A 19,922-nucleotide genomic window follows, 5' to 3' on the forward strand; every position below is an offset into this window, starting at 1 on the left:
TTCTCCGATAATAGTAGCCAGCAGGGCTTTCACGAATTCTTCCTCATAACCGGAGGACTTTGTTATTATATGCTTGAGATCTACTACACGCGAATCATTCGGAACTTCCTCTCCTAATTCTAGAGCGAGTAGGATCAAATCACGTTTCTTACCTTTGGCCAAGTACGCCATTTCGATTTTAGGAGCTATCAGGAACCTCACAGTTGAGATCGAATGTCCGTTTCGTACTGCCTTGAGTTCGAGCCACGACGTTGGGCGCCACTTTTATAAGGGGACGTCGAGTAGGAGGTGCGTCTCTTTTCCGTGAGGTGGCGGAATATCCCCAATCACTTGATATTGGAGGGGTGTCCAATGTATACACGAAACTACGGAACTTAACGAAGAAACCTTTATTTCGAAGCACACTCAAAACAGACAACCGTACAGAACGGAAGCCACATTCCAACTCACGTTCTCTTCTCTTGGAAGATAGATTTTCTCTTCTCAACTTCTTTTAACAACGTATAAACAAACAAAACGCATTAGGTGCTGTAAGGCCACAGAGAGTTAGTAAAAATGTCCATACTGGGAAAATAGATTCGTTACAAAACTAATAAGCGCATCTGTGTTACATTCTAGCGAATGCAACGAACAAGCTTATTGGTTGCTTTATTTCTAGTTTTGTAAAAGATCGTTTATAAATTTTTTATAGTGTAATCCCAGCCAAACTGAATTTATTAATTAACACAATTTACCCCCACTAAAGCTGTTCAAAACTCAATGTGCAAACTTTCAAGGGAGGTAGAAAACCAAAAAACCACAAAGCAAAATCACATTGGAATGTATGACCGGACGGAAACCCCTAACCTGATCAGCTGGAGGATAAACGAAGATACAGAAATGACAAGCCAATAATGGATGGGGGGGGGGGGACTCTTTATTTAGCGACACTTTACACGAGGACAGTACGTGCACACATTAAGCTTCACAAGTGCTCAAAGTTCATAACACCCACAGTTATGCACGCTGGAGGGATTCGACAATGAATGCGTCGTCGTCGTGAAGTGCGCATAGCCATGATAGTTAGATAGATAGAACCGCTCACTACCCCGAACTGATGCAAAACACCTTACTTCCGTTACCTCAAAAGAGGCAGAGTTGTGTCGGAAAAGTTAGCAAAGATGTATAGTGGTGGCTCCCCTTTCCCCGAGCCATGGATGGTAAGAAGTTTGAGCACTTGTTGCGAAGCTTAACATGTACACGTACTGTCCTCGTCCAAAATGTCGCTAAATAAAGAGTCTTTCCAATTGGCTTGTCATTACTGTATCTTCGTTTATCCCTCAGCTGATAAAGTTCGAGTTTTCGTCCGGTTATACTGTTTTGTGTTCTTTTGTTTTATACCTCCCCTAAAAGTGGGTACGTTGAGTTTTGAATAGCCCTAAATCGCCCTGATTTTGACAATGAGGAAATTTATTCGCATATATATTTACTTGGTCTCTCTCTCGCTCTTATCTATCTGTCTATCTATCTATCTATTTGAAAGAGATCAATCTTATTCCGGGAAAATTAGTCTAGCTTACATTGCAGAGTATACAAAACTCACTTTGATTTCATGTATGATCGTTTCAGAAAACTCAAGACGCGACTAGAAATGTTCGAGAATACTCACGGGAGAAAAATATTTTCAAAAAATCGTTTCCGGATGTTAATTCAGTCGAGAACATTCCGTCTATTTGCGTAAAGTAAACGCTTTTTCTAATTAAATGCTTTTCGGAAAATGACGTCTCTCTCTCTCTCGTTGGAGACGATTACTCGTTGGAGTACTAATTTCAGGATGGTTTCGCTGTTGATGGTAATGTTGGCTCTCTCCGGTTTACTGTACCCTGAGGGGGGAATATATTCTTTTATTTATGCAGAGAAGTCCTGGCTATAACATCAAGATTTTTCCCGTCTTTATGTTTCTCTATTATGAGTTTACTTAGAGAGAGAGAGAGAGAGAGGAAAATAATGGTCTTTCTTCGGAGAAACGATCGTAATGAGAGTATCGCGATGGACCGCTGTTTACATGAACTTAAATAGTCACTAAATTAGAAAAATCAGACGTTTTATTTATTTATTTGTCTCATGTTTGTACGTGTTCGGGCGCGAGCTGGGATTTTCTAGAGCAGTGTTGCCCAACCACCGGGCCGCGGCCCGGTAGCGTTATTTCATCCTATACATTGGATTTTAACATCGGGTTGATCATAATTACGTCGCTAAAAAAGCAAAGAAAGCTGTTTGTTTATGAATATAGCGCCATCTAGGTTGGAGCGCAACTAAAACGTGCTTATTATAAAATTGCTAGCAAAAATACCCGGGTACTGGGAAGATTGAAAAAGCGACTCAAAACCATTATAATAAACTATAATACTTCATCAAAGAAGTGACAAACCATTGTAAAGTCATGTGCATGTCTGAAATGCATTGTTAGGAAACCACGGTCATCGAAGTAAACATTCCGAAAGTGACTGTTGGGGGCCCAGGAACCATTTTCGCCCATTTGCCCAGCTCTGATGAACATTTAAAGTAGCCTATGGTTCAATCCAGCACCTCCTAGAGAAAGAAGGTCTCCACACTCTGCTTGTGACCTCATTTTCCCTCAGAATATTCAGGGGAAAAAATTCCCTGCTCGTGCCAGTATCATCGTTGTGCGGGGAAAAGAAATGATCGGGCTCAGAATTGGCGATTTCTGTGCAACCCATCCCAATCACCATTCGGTATTTGTGAGCCAATCAGGAAGATTCTACGCCAAAATAAGAAGAAACGGAATAAGATGCTGTGCTTCAAAATATGGCAAACTTTCTATGTAGTCTGAATGACGTTTATGGCAACCCGTGCGGATGCCTTCTATCTGTAGGGGCTGCTCCTCAATCCCGGTCCTTTTTAGTATATGTGCAAAATTTGGCGACGATCGGTCTAAAATTATAGATTTGTATAAAAAACAAACATACATACATACATACTTCACATTTATATATAAGATAACGTGCAAGTTCTTGAAATATGGGTTCTGACTGTTGCATTCAAATAGAGAAATTGCCCAGAGCAACTTTTTTTTTTTTTTTTGTTAATAACCGCCAATATAATACCGGTGATTACGCCTAATCACTCGATTTACCACGTTTACCGCGTAATATAGTACATATATATTATGTTAAAAATGTGATAAATCCTGTTATTATGCATAATAACAGGTAATGCGTAATCACTGATAATTTCGATAACTAACGTGAACAGAAAAGCTGGAAATCGCAGTACACCGTCCATCTCAGAAGGCGTTGGCCATTTGTATTCTGGCCAATTGATCAACATCCTGCAGGATATCACTTGAAGACTGGGGGAAACATACCAGGTTAATAATAACGGGCACACCAAGTGTAGCAGTAACGTGCGGTGTATCTGTGCAGACAACGTTGACTGATTACACTTGAAACGCAATATCGGGACTACATACATTCAAACTTTCAGCTGCAGTATCAACAGGCTGTAGGTGACCAAAGTCGCGATAGAAGCGATAGCGAATCTCCTATTGAAATTGAATAAACCCCACCCTGACAGGATTATGGGCCTTCCGTCATCAGCCTTGTCCTTCATCAGAAGCGAGATGCGGTTGCCACTAGGACACAGCACCAAGATATCTTCGTGGATCTTCCTCAGGTCCAACTTCACTTGCTCATCGCTCTCCGTCACCATTGCAGCGAATATCGATGATAAGAATAGCGGGACGATCGATATCAGCAAGACGTTGACTAACCAACACTTTCTCATGGTAGTAGGTTCCTTTGACAGGAACCCGAGTTCCGCGAGTACTCTGAATATCTCCAAGAGATTTTTCAACGTGAACAGGAATGCTGGAAATCTCAGTACAACGTCCATCTCTCTACCCAGACTCTGGACTTCCCTGTATGTCGTATATATTCCCTTCGCTGAAGCGAAATCCGTTGGCGATAGAGCCACGGGTCCAATTCTGGTATCGAGCAATCGGATAATGTTCTTCAACTCCACGCACAGGCAGCAATAGAACACGGTGCAGATCCACGGGATGAAGTGATACGAAAAGTTTGACAAAACGTAATTGGTCACCAACAGCCTATAGCCATTGTCTTCAGAAGCCTCGTAGATGTTTCGGACGTATTCTATGTTCGAGATCTTCCAGAAGTAGAAAGCCGGTGTAATACAGATTAACGGGATGACGGCTGTCGATAAAATCACCCACCACCGGAGCGACTCGACTCGCGGCGAGGCATCGCGCGCCATTTCCGAGACACCTCGAAAGCGCCCTAAAAGTATGGCCAATCGTCCCTTCTTGCGGTAGAGATCGCACCACAGAACGGGGACCAAAAACGTCGTGATCCTTGCTAGGCACATGGATGCTATGTCTTGGAATGTCATTCCTGTGTGGTAGTTCAAGATCGACCAAATGAGCTTCCACAGAAGGACTGCCAAAAAGAAAGTTATCCCGATGAAATCCGATATCTTCCGCCAAATACGCCGACAGATGCTTCTTGTTTGCCGTGGTCTATCAGTATCGGACACGTCAAGACCCACGACTTTCATCACGACCATCAGAAAATGAAGGTCATCAGTAAGAGTCAGTCCTGGAGATGATACACCACGTTCCGCGCCGGGTACAGATTCCGCCTTTAAATGGAAAATTTTCGGCATTTTTACAGAATAATGCAGCTACGACGGTAATGACCAACCCTCTATCATGAGCACCACCAGAATATAACCCAACGCGTCATTGCGTTTTCACTCCAAAGCCGAATAGATCGAAGAAATCATTATCAATCATCTCGATATGGAAAGAAAAATATTGTTATCATATATCCACTAACATTATAATAATGAGCAACAACATCAAAGTAATTGAACTGCCATGTGATGTAGTTCTCATATTTTAATAATATGTACATAACTCGCTTTCGGAGAGCTCACGTGGTATTCTTGTTGTCATTCACATGAGATACCAAACCCAATAATATAGAAATAGTCTATATTACTTATACGGTATATAGCGCGATTGAACAGTGGTTCTTGAATTCATTCAATATGATAATATTCCCATCAATATCCTTGGTATGACGTGATGCCATTGACGAAGTTCGTCCATGCTCTTTTGAGTCGAGGCGCACACTTTGTAGACAACTGCTTATCAAATTCTTGATTCTGTTCTGGATCTCGATTAGAGCTTCAGGATGAAACATTAGGCTTAATAATCCTCCTCCAAACCAGATCATGGCCCGTCGTTCTATCTCAGTGAAGAGATTTTAGCATGTGGTCTAATACCGTTCCTTGATTTTAATAAAACTTTCCGGATACGCCCATCCTTCAGGAACGCTTCGATATCTCTCCGAGATAGAAAGCGGGCTGTTTCCGGTCTTCAAAGGTCGAAGACCAGGGCCATGCTGGAAGCTTATACATGTATGTGTTGATAACCTAACGCGAAGTCTGTCTCTGCTTGTTATGTGCAGTGCAACCCAGAACACGATTGCCACTCTGTCCCCAAAGAGGATATAAGCGGTTAAGAAGTCATGCTGGAAAAAGCCTTTCAGCACCCAGGCTGGGAGAGCCACCACGCAGAGGTCGCAACAGCAGTAACCAACCCCCAGAGCAATCAGAAAAGCCAGCACAAAGTGACGTCATCATCACTTCTCCGGGGAAAGAAGAAGAAAAAAACACATTATATATATATATATATATATATATATGGCATATTGCTACAAAAATCTGAAAATTACGGCAGCGGAGGACACAATGAACATCACAATGCTCATCAATATACAAATACAAATACAACGCCACAACAGGCAAATTGCCCAACGAGGTGGCTGACTTAAGAACATCATGGATCCCCGAGCCCTACCTACTACTGCTACACCACAAATGCACCCCCCCCCCAACGAACCCCCCAACGAATCAGTGCATGCGGGAATGTGCGTGTACGTGTAGTGCAACCTGACGTAAAGTTTGTTTCTGTGTAATGTTTGTTATGTGCAGTGCTGCCATCTGCCACCAGTTTTTCAAACTATGAGTGAAGTGTTATGATTGAATGATTTATCGTTGTAGGACTGTTGCTCTCTGCGGCGAGACTTTTTAACTGGGAGATCGGCTCGCATTTGCGCCTTGAAGTTGGGAACCACAGAAAACCAACTTCAGCCGACCACCACTGTGGGGTTCGAACCCGGATCCTCGCATCGCGAGTCCGTCACTATAACCACTCGACCACCACAGCGGCAATATGATACGGAGCAAAAGGTAGGATAACCGATATTACATTGATACAGATAACGGATTTACATCGATTACAGATACTTACGCAGCAATAACATGCCTCCATGAGATATAATACAGATGGCAGAGGAAATCGTTACGAACATCAGTGTCCATCAATACGATGCGATGTGTCAGTGTTACAGAACAATATTTAATCATGAAGAAAGATTGGTACACCTAAGACCGAAAAATGTGCTAATAATTCAGTACAGAAGAGAGTTTTAAAAAAAAAAATAAAATAAAATAATAATAATAATAATATAGATACACAGTCAGAGAAAACTCAACAAGTAGGTAGAGATAGGTAAGTAGAGATAGGATTTTGGGGCTTTATCGGAGCTATAGTGGAATTTAGTAGAATTTAAAAAAAAAATTATTTAGTTGCATTAATCATATTTCATGTTGTAAATGGTAAGTATTTCTAATTGGAGAGACAATTTATTGGTAAAGATGTTCATTGATCTAATTTTCTAGGTAGGAGTTAGATTAATAATATTTTGTATATTCTAATGGAAGGGTAAAGATGTTTTATATAACCGCATTTAACCGCATAATCAATGTTAGTATTTTTTTGATAATATTATAATTTGGTAAATTTCTGATAAATTATCAGATGGTTTTTATAATTTTCACGCAAGATTTCATGATTAAGAAAAAAAGAAAGTGGAAAGTGAGATGAAAAGACAATAAATGTTAGAATTATCATGATATATGAAGTGAAAGATGAAGAAAAGCTGTAAAACCAATGATATATGAAGGGAAATTTTGAAGGAAAGATTTCAAAAAAAAGAAGATATGGCAATTTTGCCAACATGGATCCTACGTGCGATGACAGAGTGCGCAAGAAAACATTGGTATTATGATTAAGATAAGCTTTTCCTGGGGAACTGCAAAATTTGCAGTATTTCAAATCTAAAAAATGTTTATAACCACAAGTCTTTTAATCGACCACGCCAATGGTGGTCACCATGATGAAGGAGATGTAGACCATTTATTAAGAAAATGGGTCTGGCGCTCTTTTTAATTGTTTCACGGTCACAATAATATTCACATGCGTAGGATAAAGTATGTTGCAAAGGAAAAAATATACACAAAATAAACATGTTGTTACAGAAACATGAAAAGGATGGCATCGGAAATCATTATGAACATCAATGTCCATCCGCACAATTTAGAGCAATATTATAGAAAACAGACGAAGGTAGTAAAACTATGACATGTGTTTTTCCGAGAGTGCAGTGCTGCCATCTGTCACAAATTTTTCTATGAGTGAAGAGTGTTTGAATAATTGTATCGTAGATCTCTCTGTTGCTCTCTGTGGCGAGGCTTTTCAACGGGAAGATCGGCGACTTAATACGATATTCTGGTCTTCGTGGTGGCGCTGATCACAGCTGTTGTGTTGATTCATTCCGAGAGAATATTACTACATTAATCTATTACTAAAGCCGGCATTACACTATAAACGTTATAAAACGTATCAGTTTTTTACAAGTATAGAAAAAGTGCTTTTACCAAACTTTTATAGAGTAATCCCGGCGTTATACGGTCTCTAATTTCTATGATGATTTTCTGCTCTCCCGGACAGAGAGATAGGAAAATAATGCTATTCATTAATATTAATTTCATTTGTTCGACATTTTCATTTACACGCCTCATTTTGCCACGTAAATCTCAATTATGCGTCAAAGACAGTTTCAGAGTCTAAGGGGTCATTCAAGTATTACGTCAGCATCGGGGGGGGGGGTTTGAAGGTTTCTTACGTCATCAACCACCCCTTTTTGAAGATATGAAATATTCTAAGCTGCTGACGAAATTTTGCTGACGGGAGGGGGGGGGGGTCAAAAATGGCTGAAAATCTGCTTACGTAATACTTGAATGGCCCCTAAATAAATAAATATATATATATATATATATATATATATATATATCGATTCTAAATGTAAAACTAAATTTGTTATATTTGCGTCAAAGAGCATAATTATTTCCTTCTTTAGGTGAGGAACTTGGGCTAAAGGAACCTCTTCACACACTTGACTCAATTTACCAAATTTTGTCACTTGCACCCCTTTGCTTCTGACCCCCCCCCCTCCCCTCCTCAATTAGTCAACTGGCAGGGCTCTTCACAGTCCACGTAACTCGACACAAACCTCTACAAATGACATGCAGACCCTAACGAGTCACTGACTCGCCCAGTAACTAATCATCCCGTCCACTTTAATCGCAACTCTCCTACAAACTCGAGGAAAAATCGATCTTTGCTGACCCTTTTCAAAGATGAATGTTGTCGCGAAATTTTCCACCAAAGTAGATTCGATCCCGATCTCGTCTTCATATCGACATTCATCAAGATGCCAATGCGAGAATTACGTAGAGACATACCTAAAACTATCCAAGGGCATTTGCGGACTCTTCCTTTCGGAATATTCTGGAATCATTTCAATGGCATTACCGTAAATCAAAACCTTCACCGAACGAATTATTAATACGAGTTTCCCCCCGTTTACAACGTCTGTCTTGCATCTGACTTTCGGGGACAACAACAACAAATCGGAGTAATCTACAAAATGAGACAATGTATATATTTCATAAGAGTCTCTCTCTGGTAGAGACACTTTTCATCCACTCTTAACTAATATTTATTACAGTTTGTAGACGACGACGACGACATCCATCATACAACGGAGTTCAGATGCACACCATTACTCAAGTGTCTTCGGGACGTATTAATTCTAATATCGCATTCCTTTCATAACAAAAAAAAACCCAATTATTCCTGTATTACGTTGTCTAGGGGAATAAGACAGATTCCTGGGTACCATCGCGAGAAATGTCTTTCTTGATGGCGAAACAATTTTCAAACACTCCATTAGATGCAATGAAGTTGATCTTTCATACAACGCATCTGTGTAGGGATAGTCAGAGCGACGGTGCGTTTAAGAGGATTTTCTCATTATAACGACCTTCATTCCTTGCGAGATGTCTCTTGATAGCCATTTTTATGGAGTACTTTCTAATGGAGATACCCGTTTATAACGTAATTATCAGATCTTTGAGACTACACTACTGTTTACACACATTTATCTATCGCTGTGCATCGTAGGCCAGCGTTTCTCGTCCGAGATTCCCCCCCCCCCCTCGAGACATCGGTAGGGTTTCAGTGAGAAAAATGATCATCTACAGCGATGGAAATGAGGTAAATACCCTGTAGGGATGACAAGGGATAGTAGAGAATCTGGGTTTATCTAAGAACCCTATGATGTGCCTAAGGATGGGGGGCACCCAAATAAATTTCTTAGTTTAAGGAGCTCTTTTCTCGACCATAAACATGCGTTTTGTACTTGGTTCTTGAAGCACATTTGTAACTTCAAGAGCTTCCTAGAAGTCCCATAGTACTTTGCCATCATTTTAAGAATTCTTAAGAACATCGTTACCCTTTCAAGAATTCCTTAAAGCAAGGATATTGTTTCGAGGGGTTTCTGGAATGTTTATAGTGTGGCACGAGGGTCTCTCTCAGAGAGTATTCATATTCTTTAAAGCGTTCTTCGAAATATTTACATAGTTTCAAGAGTTCCCGGTTACTTTGACATCGTTTTAAGGATTCTTAAAATGTATATTCTTTCACGAATTCCTAAACCAAGAATATTGCTTCAATGGTTCCCTAGATTATTTATGTATTATTGTGCAAGGATTCTCTGAAAACATTTATAATATTTCAAGGATTCCTAATAACGTGGGTATCACTTTATGGGTTCTCAAGACAAGAACCTGTGTTTAGTGTTTAAAGGCCCGTTTATGCGTGTCAAGTAGTTTATTAGTTAATTAAATTTCAAGTCATCAAGTGCTTTAAAATGTTTGCAGACTTTAAGGGCCGTTTACACACCATTTAGTTGCTTAAGTAGAGTAGTAAGTAGTTAAGTGTAGTAAGAGTATAAGTAGACGTACCATACCAACCGAGCCCCTTTCTATATCACCTATTTCACTATCACCTTTGTCCCTGTATAGGGCTGGACAATGTCAAGTAGAAAACTAGATAAAACGGACTCATTTTTTCGATTAAGTAGGCCGCATGCGCCAGTGGGGCTGGTATTACCCAATGAGCGTTAACTACTTGATCACTTAAGTTGGGACAGTTTTTTGAGCGCTTGACGACTTAAAATTCTGTTAACTACTACGCTACTTGACGCGTGTAAATGGGTCTTAAGTCTTATTCTGTTCCCTAGATAGTAGATATCTCTCAAGAGTTCTATAAAACATAATTTTTTCAAGCGCTCCCTTCAACATAGATACTGTATAATACCAATGATATCATTTTTAGAGCACTGTTTGTTTTCATTCAGAGCTCACTCGAGCATTCCTCGGTCACAACCGAAAAATGTTTACCCTGGGCCATGCAATAGCCGCTCTCAATGTTTTCCCTCTAATAACTCAGCGGTTCTTAATCAGGGCTCAGTAGTTGTCCTTGAAGAGATTTTTCAGGTGGGGGAGGAGGGGGTCGTGGTTGTGAATGAGAAAACAATTAAATTATTGCTTTTACATTATAATGGGTCGAATATTATTTTATTAAGGGATGTGGCGTTCGGCGCAGGAGAAGTCCACGGCTTTCATCTTTTAAGTATCCACGGAAAACAAAAGGTTAAGAACCCACGCTCTAATTTCTGTTTTGTTTTGAAACCCATACCGTTTACTACCTACAGAGAAAACAACTTCCTTAGAACATGGATATTGCTTCAAGGGTTCCCAAGTGCATCGATTTTTTTTTAATGGCTGCTCAAGTACAAAAAAAAACTGAGAAACACTGTAGTAAACACTTATTTAAAGCGACTGTAATTATATATTTAATCATATTTCGGCTCCATTATCTTCTTTTAATGAAAGGACTTGGAAAGTGTTTGTGTAGAGAAAAATAAAATATATTATACGAGGGGGGCAAAAATCGTAAGTTTTCTCATTTTACGATTTTTTTTTCTTTACTTCTAAGAAAATAAAAAGTGAAAAATCTCATCACGTACGAGGTTTTTTTTTTACTGCTGACAGAAGCACTTTTTTTCTGCAAATTAGCACGAATATTTATTTTTTCCTTCGTCCGTGTAAATAAGCCGAAGTTGAATTTTAAATTCTAGAACTTACTTCAGCGTGAAAATCCGTTTAATGCGCGAAAATATCGTATTTTTTTTACCCCGTTTTGTTTTGTTTTTTTTGTCCCCGACATTGCGCTTTACGACATTTATGGAGATTTGCTTGTTTTTTTTCCCAAGTCTTCTGCAAATGTAAGTGAACATATTCTAAAATCCGTTTTTTTTTCACTTTCTTAATATGAATTTTCAGCGTAATTTTAAATTTTTCTTTCGGCAGGGAATTCTCAACGTTAAGAAAAATTAGGTTTGTATTTACGACTTGATTTCAAGATCATGTAATTTTCTGCTCTGGTGACTTTGCTGGAAATTTATATTAGCTCTCCCGGATGCTGAAAAATACACGGTACTTAGAGCATGAATTACTTTAGCAGTACAGGCTATTTCTTGGTTTTCCTGCTTGAGAGAGAGAGAGATTTAAAAAAATGGGAGAGGTGAATTCGGCATTACATTCATTACGCTGTATATGGCTTGAAATTGATGAAAACGCAAAGAAAAAGTAGAGCTGATTTGGAAAAGAACAAAGAAAAGGTAAAACTGGCTAAACTTGAAAAAAAAATAACTGATGAAAACGACCAAGAGATGGTGGCACTGCATGATTTTATGTATGCAATAACATTTCACAACATAGTCGGTTTGAATCATGATTCTGCTGAATAGAGGAAAAATACAAGATTCATCGAAAGACTGGTTATTTGTGGAGATGAAGATTACAAGGAAGAAAATTCATCACTGCCCCCAACTGCCCATCACTGCCCCCAACTGCCCATCACTGCCCCCAACTGCCCATCACTGCCCCCAACTGCCCATCACTGCCCACTGCCACTTGGGGGCAGTGATGAATTTTCTTCCTTGTAATCTTCATCTCCACAAATAACGAGTCTTTCGATGAATCTTGTATTGACAAGGGGAGAGGACGTTTCTATATGCAGAGGAAAAATGTTTAAGTTATAGTGGTTATTGATGGATATGTGTTGAAGAATGTACACGACAAGAGGAGAATGTTTCAATATTAATGGTGTGCAGAGACACACAGCTGCATTTGATCACATTCTGTAACGATCGAAAAAAATTTCAGCTGAATTCGTTGTCACATTCTGCAGTGATGGAATTTTTTTTTTCAGCTGAATAGGATGCTGTTCTGCATTAATGGAAATTTTTCTTCAGCTGAATCTTATGATATTTTGCAATGATGTAAAAATTTTTTTAGCTGAATTCATTGTCACATTCTGTAATGATAGAAAACATTTTTCAGCTGAATCTGATATTTTTCTGCATTGATTATAAAATTTTTCAGTTTAATCTGATATTATTCTACGATGAGGGACGAAGAATCTGTTGATATTCTGCAAGGATGGAATTTTTTCAGCTGAATATGATAATATTCTTCACTGATGGAAAACTTTTTAAGCCGAGTCTGATGATGTTCTGCAATGAAGGGAAAAACTTTCAGCGCTGAATCTGTTGATATTCTTCAATGAAGGGAAACATTTTAAGCGCTGAGTCTGATAATGTTCTTCAATAAAGGGAAACATTTTAAGCGCTGAATCTGTTGATGCTCTGCAATGAAGAGAAAAATTTTCAGCGCTGAATCTGTTGATATTCTTCAATGAAAGGAAAAATTTTCAGCGCTGAATCTGTTGATATTCTTCAATGATGAAATATTTTTCATCGGCATCTCGTGATATATGATGTGAACTAAAAGTAATTTTGATATTTCGTATTCGTTCTCCAACACATAATCAAAACTTTCCTTTCAGCTAATGTAATTACAAAAATCGAATGTCAACTTCCGATAAAAGTTAGAAAAGGAAAAGTTCACGAAAGTGTAACACACGCACCAAACTGAATAGTATCGTGACCAAATGTCACAAACTTCTAGACATATGAGACCCGCCCATCGCCGAATGATACAAAAAGAAAACAATCTCGAAGCTATTATTTTCCAATGACAAGAACAAAAAAATGAAACGAAAACCGATCTTTGGTGTCAATCCATTAGACGTAAGTGACACAGAAACTGCGCGTGTTCTTTCAGTGACAAGTACTGTACTTATCTCTCTCTCTGCTTTTTACACGAGAACAAACACGGACGCATCCGTCGAATATTGATCAGATGATTGAAGAACAGAGAGAAACACACACTAAAAGAGGGATAAACTAAACTGGGTCATTGTCATAACGCTTCGATGACGGGGTACACAATTCTGAAGACAAGGGTGGCCTGCTAAACCTTTCTATCTAATTCATTTCTTTCGATCTACGACAGTGTATTGGTGTAGTAAATCTTTTAGTATGACGGAGGGAGGGCTTAAAACTCGAGACATCCATAAAGTGTCCTTTATCCACACGAGGTTACAATTTAATATCACGCACGAAGAACCGAATTCTTCACGTATCACGATGAGCTTTCACTGATGCTTAAAACGTACAAGCAATAACCTGCCGAATTGCTGCTTCCTCATTCGGAAAACAGATGGCATCGCTTCACGAAAACTGAACACACACACATGCGTTCCACAATAACCATTAATTATTCTTAGTCGCCTTATGTGCTAAAACTTCAAATTAGTGAAAAATGTGAATCCTGCTCCTTGAAGTCATTTGCAAAAAGATTCTGTATTTTCAAAATGGAATATTTGCGGAGGAATTTGATTTTTGAGTTTTCAGAATTTATCGTCACAACGATTGAGGTTGTGGTTCATAAATTGCGAAAATATAAATTTCCCTCAATAATTTTAATGATAAAACCTCTCCAGTGAAGCTGTTTCACAACGGAATCTTCTTTACATTCGCGTTTATTATGTAACCAGTGGCTTGAAATTGGAACCAACAATGTTTTCAATGAATTTCTTTCTATCTCTGCTGAAGAGATTTACAACAGATATTTTTGTTTAATTCCCTTTACACCTGAGGCAAAACTAACTAAAGTGGAAGGGGTCTTTCAAGTATTACGTCAGCTTCGGGGGGTGGGGGGGTTCGGATTTGCTGACTTTTGATGAAAAGGGGGGGGGAAGGGGTGTGAAGGTTGCTTACGTCATCAACTATCAACCACCCCTTTTTGAAGATTTGAAATATTCTAAGCTGCTGACGAAATTTTGCTGACAAGGGAGTGGGGTCAAAAATGGCTGAAAATCTGCTTACGTAATACTTGAATGGCCCCAAACCTGTATGAGATGGAATGTCAAGGGACTGAAATAATATTCCGTTTTAGACAGATTTCGTTTTATAAAGGTGTGCAAATCAAAGCACTAATCTTTGAACGGACTGTATTTTGATTCCTTTTAAGACAGGTTCCCGTCTTATACAGTATCCGTCTTAGGCCGGCATTACACTATAAAAGTTTGATGAAAAAAGTTCGTTTATAAAACTTGAAAAATGCAACCAATAGGCGGATCAGTTAAGTTCGCTCGAATGTAACAGATGTGCTTATTCGTTACATTTTTCAAGTTTTATAAGAGAATTTTTATGAAACTTTTATAGTGTAATACCGGCCTTAGACAGGTTTCACTGTATTAAAGTTTCTTTTTTGTCAAAATGGCCATTTAAAAATAAACAAAAATCTTCACTAGGACCGTTTGAGTTATTTGCGCACATGTGTATCTCAGGTATTGAAAAAAAAAACATTAAAAACCATTTAAAACCGTTAAGAATGAGGCACAAGTCTAGTGGTCAAGGAGGTTCGCCCGGAAAATGAAAGGACATGGGTTCGATTCCCCGCAAAAGGCAGTTGAATTTTCTCTCTTTCCAAAAATTCATCTTTGCAACAGCCTGTTTTTAAAAACCTTCGTATGGTAGCGGAGAGTGACGTCATCCTTGCATTATCATAACGCTATTTATATTATGAAAGGCTGTATGTGTATATTCATGACTTTAATTTTTTTTTTAATATTCTAATAAATATCATGTTGAAAAAACGGAACAAACGTATAAAAACAATAATAAGTCAGAATAATGAGAATTACAGGAATGTCCCTTAATACGGGACGCAAGTGGTCCGTCAAATTGTTTCAGACACTTTACTGGCCCTTGTTTTTCAGCAAGGTTGAGAAACACTGTGATCTATTTCATTCCTACGGTATCTTTTTTCAGTGTTAGTTAGTCGGCAGAGGCCTACAACAGGCCCACAAACGGTACAAATATTCAATCATTGCACTTCACTCCCTTTACTTCTGAAGCGTAGATGGCAGCACCAAGGAATCCGACACAACACTAGATAGACACTCGGACTGTTAGGTACACACACTCTTACACTTCCGACACAACTCACTAGGTAGTAAATTGCCCGTGGCGATAGGCCTAGATTGTGCTTGGTTGGTAGAAGAAGAAGCGTTAGATGATTTTCATTGGTTTTAACGTTATGCACAGCAGCTGTTGCAAACACTCGCACTAGACATTTTCAAGGTTGCAGGGACGGATTAATTCCTGTAAGAGAAATTCTTTCGGTTTGAGACCAATTCGGTTTACTAATGAGCTTCAGGAACAAAATAAGTTCGTAAACCGAGAAACTTTCTGTAAGTTTCCAAAGTCAATGGTTGCTAAGAGAGGCATCCGCTGTGCTAGCAATTTGGCACAGACTGTGCGCAGTGAAACTGTATCCTTCTCAAGAAGTCGGTACCTGTCTGAATATCTATGGTGACTTCTTCTAAGGAGCACAATACGTTGTTTAATTCCTACTATACCAACCGATCCTCCTTAATAAATCCACTCGAATAGGTTCCATTTGATCTAAGGTCATATATTTCTGACAAATTAGACGTCCCTCGAACGGCGAACTTCTCAGCGCTCGGGGAACTGTACCGTTAATGAGCATGCGTCAGTAGATGGGAACACTACTCGTCGACACGTTGTGAGATTCCCCCCCCCCCCGGTCAAAGTATTGATTGCTGTTAGGGATGATTCCAACAAGTTTGAACGTTAGTTCGAATCCTTAATCATACATCGATAATCATCTCTATCTATCTATCTATCTATCTCTCTCTCTCTCTCTCTCTCTCTCTCTCTCTCTCTCTCTCTCTCTCTCTCTCTCTCTCTCTCTCTGCTACAGAGCTCCATTCTACAATGGGCATAAAGTTGAACGCATAAAGGTGATTCTGACTAATTCACATAGAGTATATTATTAACGAACCTTACACTTGTAACGTCAATGAAAACGAATTGACTCCTGGGATATAACGAGAAATTTTTGTTCCTATTTAGTTTATTTACATAATTAGGGAGCTTGGCCTCCTAGACATATCACGATTCAAGTATACTCTAGAGCCAACGAGAATAACTTATATTCATATTTATTTACATAGATGCCTAAACCAGAGCGTTCGACATGCTCTCATGTCCAACAGTCAACAACCTGTATCCCTTCGGCTCCATGGCCTTTTCACCCGATCCGATTATTATACATCACTTCATTTCACTTCCGACACAATAATATGACACGTACGAGCCCCCCCCCCTCCTCCTCCCTCTTTCCGATGAACTTTAATTCGTAACTTAAACTAAATTCGAGATAATCTTAAGAATGAACTCAAAAAACTGTAATCTAAGAAAATAATGTTCGAAGTATTTTTTTTTTTCTTGTATATGTTACGGTAAATGCGGTTATCATGCATATTTGCCGAGAATTTTGGTAAGTTTGATAAATTTCCCTAAATTTATCACTTTTGCCGGTGATTATGCATAATATCCAAGCGTCGCGTCATCGGTAAACATGATAAATCATACTATATAATATATACTATGCATCACAATTCATACGTGCATGGTATCATTATATCGGAGTAGGATCGTCAAATTTTTGCTGTCATTATAACCGACTATATTCGTCATACATCTGGATTTTTTCCATGTTTATTAAATTTACCAATTACACTAACATGATCACAGATAAAGGTGATAAATTTAAAGTATTTATCAAATTTATCAACGACACTTCGTTATTATGCATAATCTCCGGTAAAAGTGATAATTTTTTTTAGTATTTATCAAATTCATCAACGACGCTTGGGTATTAATGCATATTCGCCGTTAAAAAAGTGATAAATTTATCAAACTTACCAAGACGATTGCTAAATATACAAAATAACCAGTTATTATAATAATCGATAATGCATTAACACTATATAATTCATTACTTCTTTATTTTACTCTGAATAAACAAATTAACAAATTTGTTTGTTAACAAATAGACATTGAGACAAAATTAATAAATAACAATTGAGGCAAAATTAATAAATAACAATTGAGGCAAAATTAATAAATAACAATTGAGACAAAATTAATAAATAACAATTGAGACAAAATTAATAAGTAACAATTGAGACAAAATTAATAAGTAACAATTGAGACAAAATTAATAAGTAACAATTGAGACAAAATTAATAAGTAACAATTGAGACAAAATTAATAAGTAACAATGGAGACAAAATTAATAAATAACAATTGAGGCAAAATTAATAAACAACAACTGAGACAAAATTAATAAGTAACAATTGAGACAAAATTAATAAGTAACAATTGAGACAAAATTAATAAGTAACAATGGAGACAAAATTAATAAGTAACAATTGAGACAAAATTAATAAGTAACAATTGAGACAAAATTAATAAGTAACAATGGAGACAAAATTAATAAATAACAATTGAGGCAAAATTAATAAATAACAATGGAGACAAAATTAATAAGTAACAATGGAGACAAAATTAATAAATAACAATTGAGACAAAATTAATAAGTAACAATTGAGACAAAATTAATAAGTAACAATTGAGACAAAATTAATAAGTAACAATTGAGACAAAATTAATAAGTAACAATGGAGACAAAATTAATAAGTAACAATTGAGACAAAATTAATAAACAACAATTGAGACAAAATTAATAAGTAACAATTGAGACAAAATTAATAAGTAACAATTGAGACAAAATTAATAAGTAACAATTGAGACAAAATTAATAAACAACAATTGAGACAAAATTTCTCGCAATTTTATTTGCCCATTGAATGAAATATATTTTTTAAAGTCATTTTTGAAAAATCGACTTCAGGGGGGTCGTGACATCCCCCTTAGAATTGTCTTGAAAACGACACAACCTTGGTTGTAACGGCACTTCGGCTGTAACGACAAAAATTCCGCAATATCGTTACAGACGAGTTTGGCCGTAGCACGCAAACACATTCGCCACCGAAAGCGTCAAAAAAAAGAAATCAAGAGACATAAAAATCGTATCCGATCGGATACGAAAAAATACGTAAAATAAAGAAATTTCCCTCGGAAAATTTACGATCCTTCTACCAAAAAAGCATTCCTTCCATAAATTTCCGAACAATCAGCCGCTAGTGATGATGGGAAAGAAGTTTTTTTTTTCTTTTTCTACTTTATTTTGTAGAAAATTTATATATATATACGGTCTTTCCTTAGTTCAACTTACTCCAAAAAAAAGCGAGAGAATATTGATTTCTTGATGCGCTTTCTTAGATGTTTCTTATTTTCGACTTTCTCTGCTTTTCGCGGAAAATAGCGCCGGTTTATTATCTTTACTGCCGAAGAAAATGGCGGAACGTTCCAATAGAAAAAAAGAAATAGAATTTTTTGTTATTATTATTTCCCCCTTCTATCTCTACTTTCTTGCTTTCTTACCGACGATATACATCCTATCTAGTCTTGAACTTTCCCTCGATTTTAACAGGTTCCGATGAGAAGAATTCCTTTCTGAATTATCTATTATATAATCCGAGATCCCATCAAAATCAGTTCATTTTAGGCATCGTTTCTACTGGAGGCGAACGATCAGGTTTCTCTTCGGAGTTGAGCATGGCTTCTATTTCGTTTACTCCAGGCATCTTATTACAGATAGTCATCAGGATTCGTTGATCTAATTTAAACACGAAATAGAACCAAATTCAATTAAGAAGACGCTCCGTGCGGCGGGTATCAAGAGAACAACAGATCGGGTTCCTGCGATGTTGGGTACTCCTTATCGAATTTTCGCAACAGTTGTTGTTTTGGTTTAAGAATTTAGTACCGTATTTATAAAAATCATAAACGGCCATCCTCGACTCCGTTACTGTAAGCAGTGGTCGGATATAGTTTTGCGTGGCCTCGGGCAACCTTTTTTCTTCATGAGGCATAATCGATAAAGTATAATCGTATTCAGCAAAAAAAAAAATTAAAAGGTATATTATTCAGCGAAACAAAAATTGTGAAAGTATCGTATTCGGGGAAAAAATTGTTTGTTCAACTATCATTGCATTCAGCAAAAAACATTGTTTCAGCAAGTGTAATCGTATTCAGCAAAAAACATTGTTTCAGCAAGTATAATCGTATTCAGCAAAAGAAATTATTGGTGCAAGTATCGTCGCGTGTATTAATAAAAGAAATGTCTGTGCAAGTAACATTATATTCAGCAAAAAAAAGTTGTTCCTGCAAGTATAATCGTATTCAGTAAAATTATATCATCGTATTCAACCCAAAAAAGTTGTTCGCGCAAGTATCATC

The 19,922-nt window shown here is 37.7% G+C and overlaps 1 protein-coding gene and 1 non-coding gene across 2 annotated transcripts in view; one reads left to right on the forward strand and one right to left on the reverse strand.

The window, feature by feature from the left end:
* Nucleotides 1-19,922, reverse strand: part of LOC149071492 (sodium/potassium/calcium exchanger 2-like) — a 203,735-nt gene that overhangs the window by 164,791 nt on the left and 19,022 nt on the right. The window lies entirely within an intron of this gene.
* On the forward strand, nt 12,611-12,662 carry LOC149071494 (small nucleolar RNA SNORD36). Its single transcript, XR_016194609.1, has one exon. It is a non-coding gene; the product is annotated as a small nucleolar RNA SNORD36 (small nucleolar RNA).

The sequence above is a fragment of the Pholcus phalangioides genome, unplaced genomic scaffold, assembly GCF_987345545.1.
Source record: "Pholcus phalangioides strain wild (caught in Gottingen) unplaced genomic scaffold, Ppha-v1.0 ptg000018l_1, whole genome shotgun sequence".
Taxonomy (NCBI): Eukaryota; Metazoa; Arthropoda; class Arachnida; order Araneae; family Pholcidae; genus Pholcus; species Pholcus phalangioides.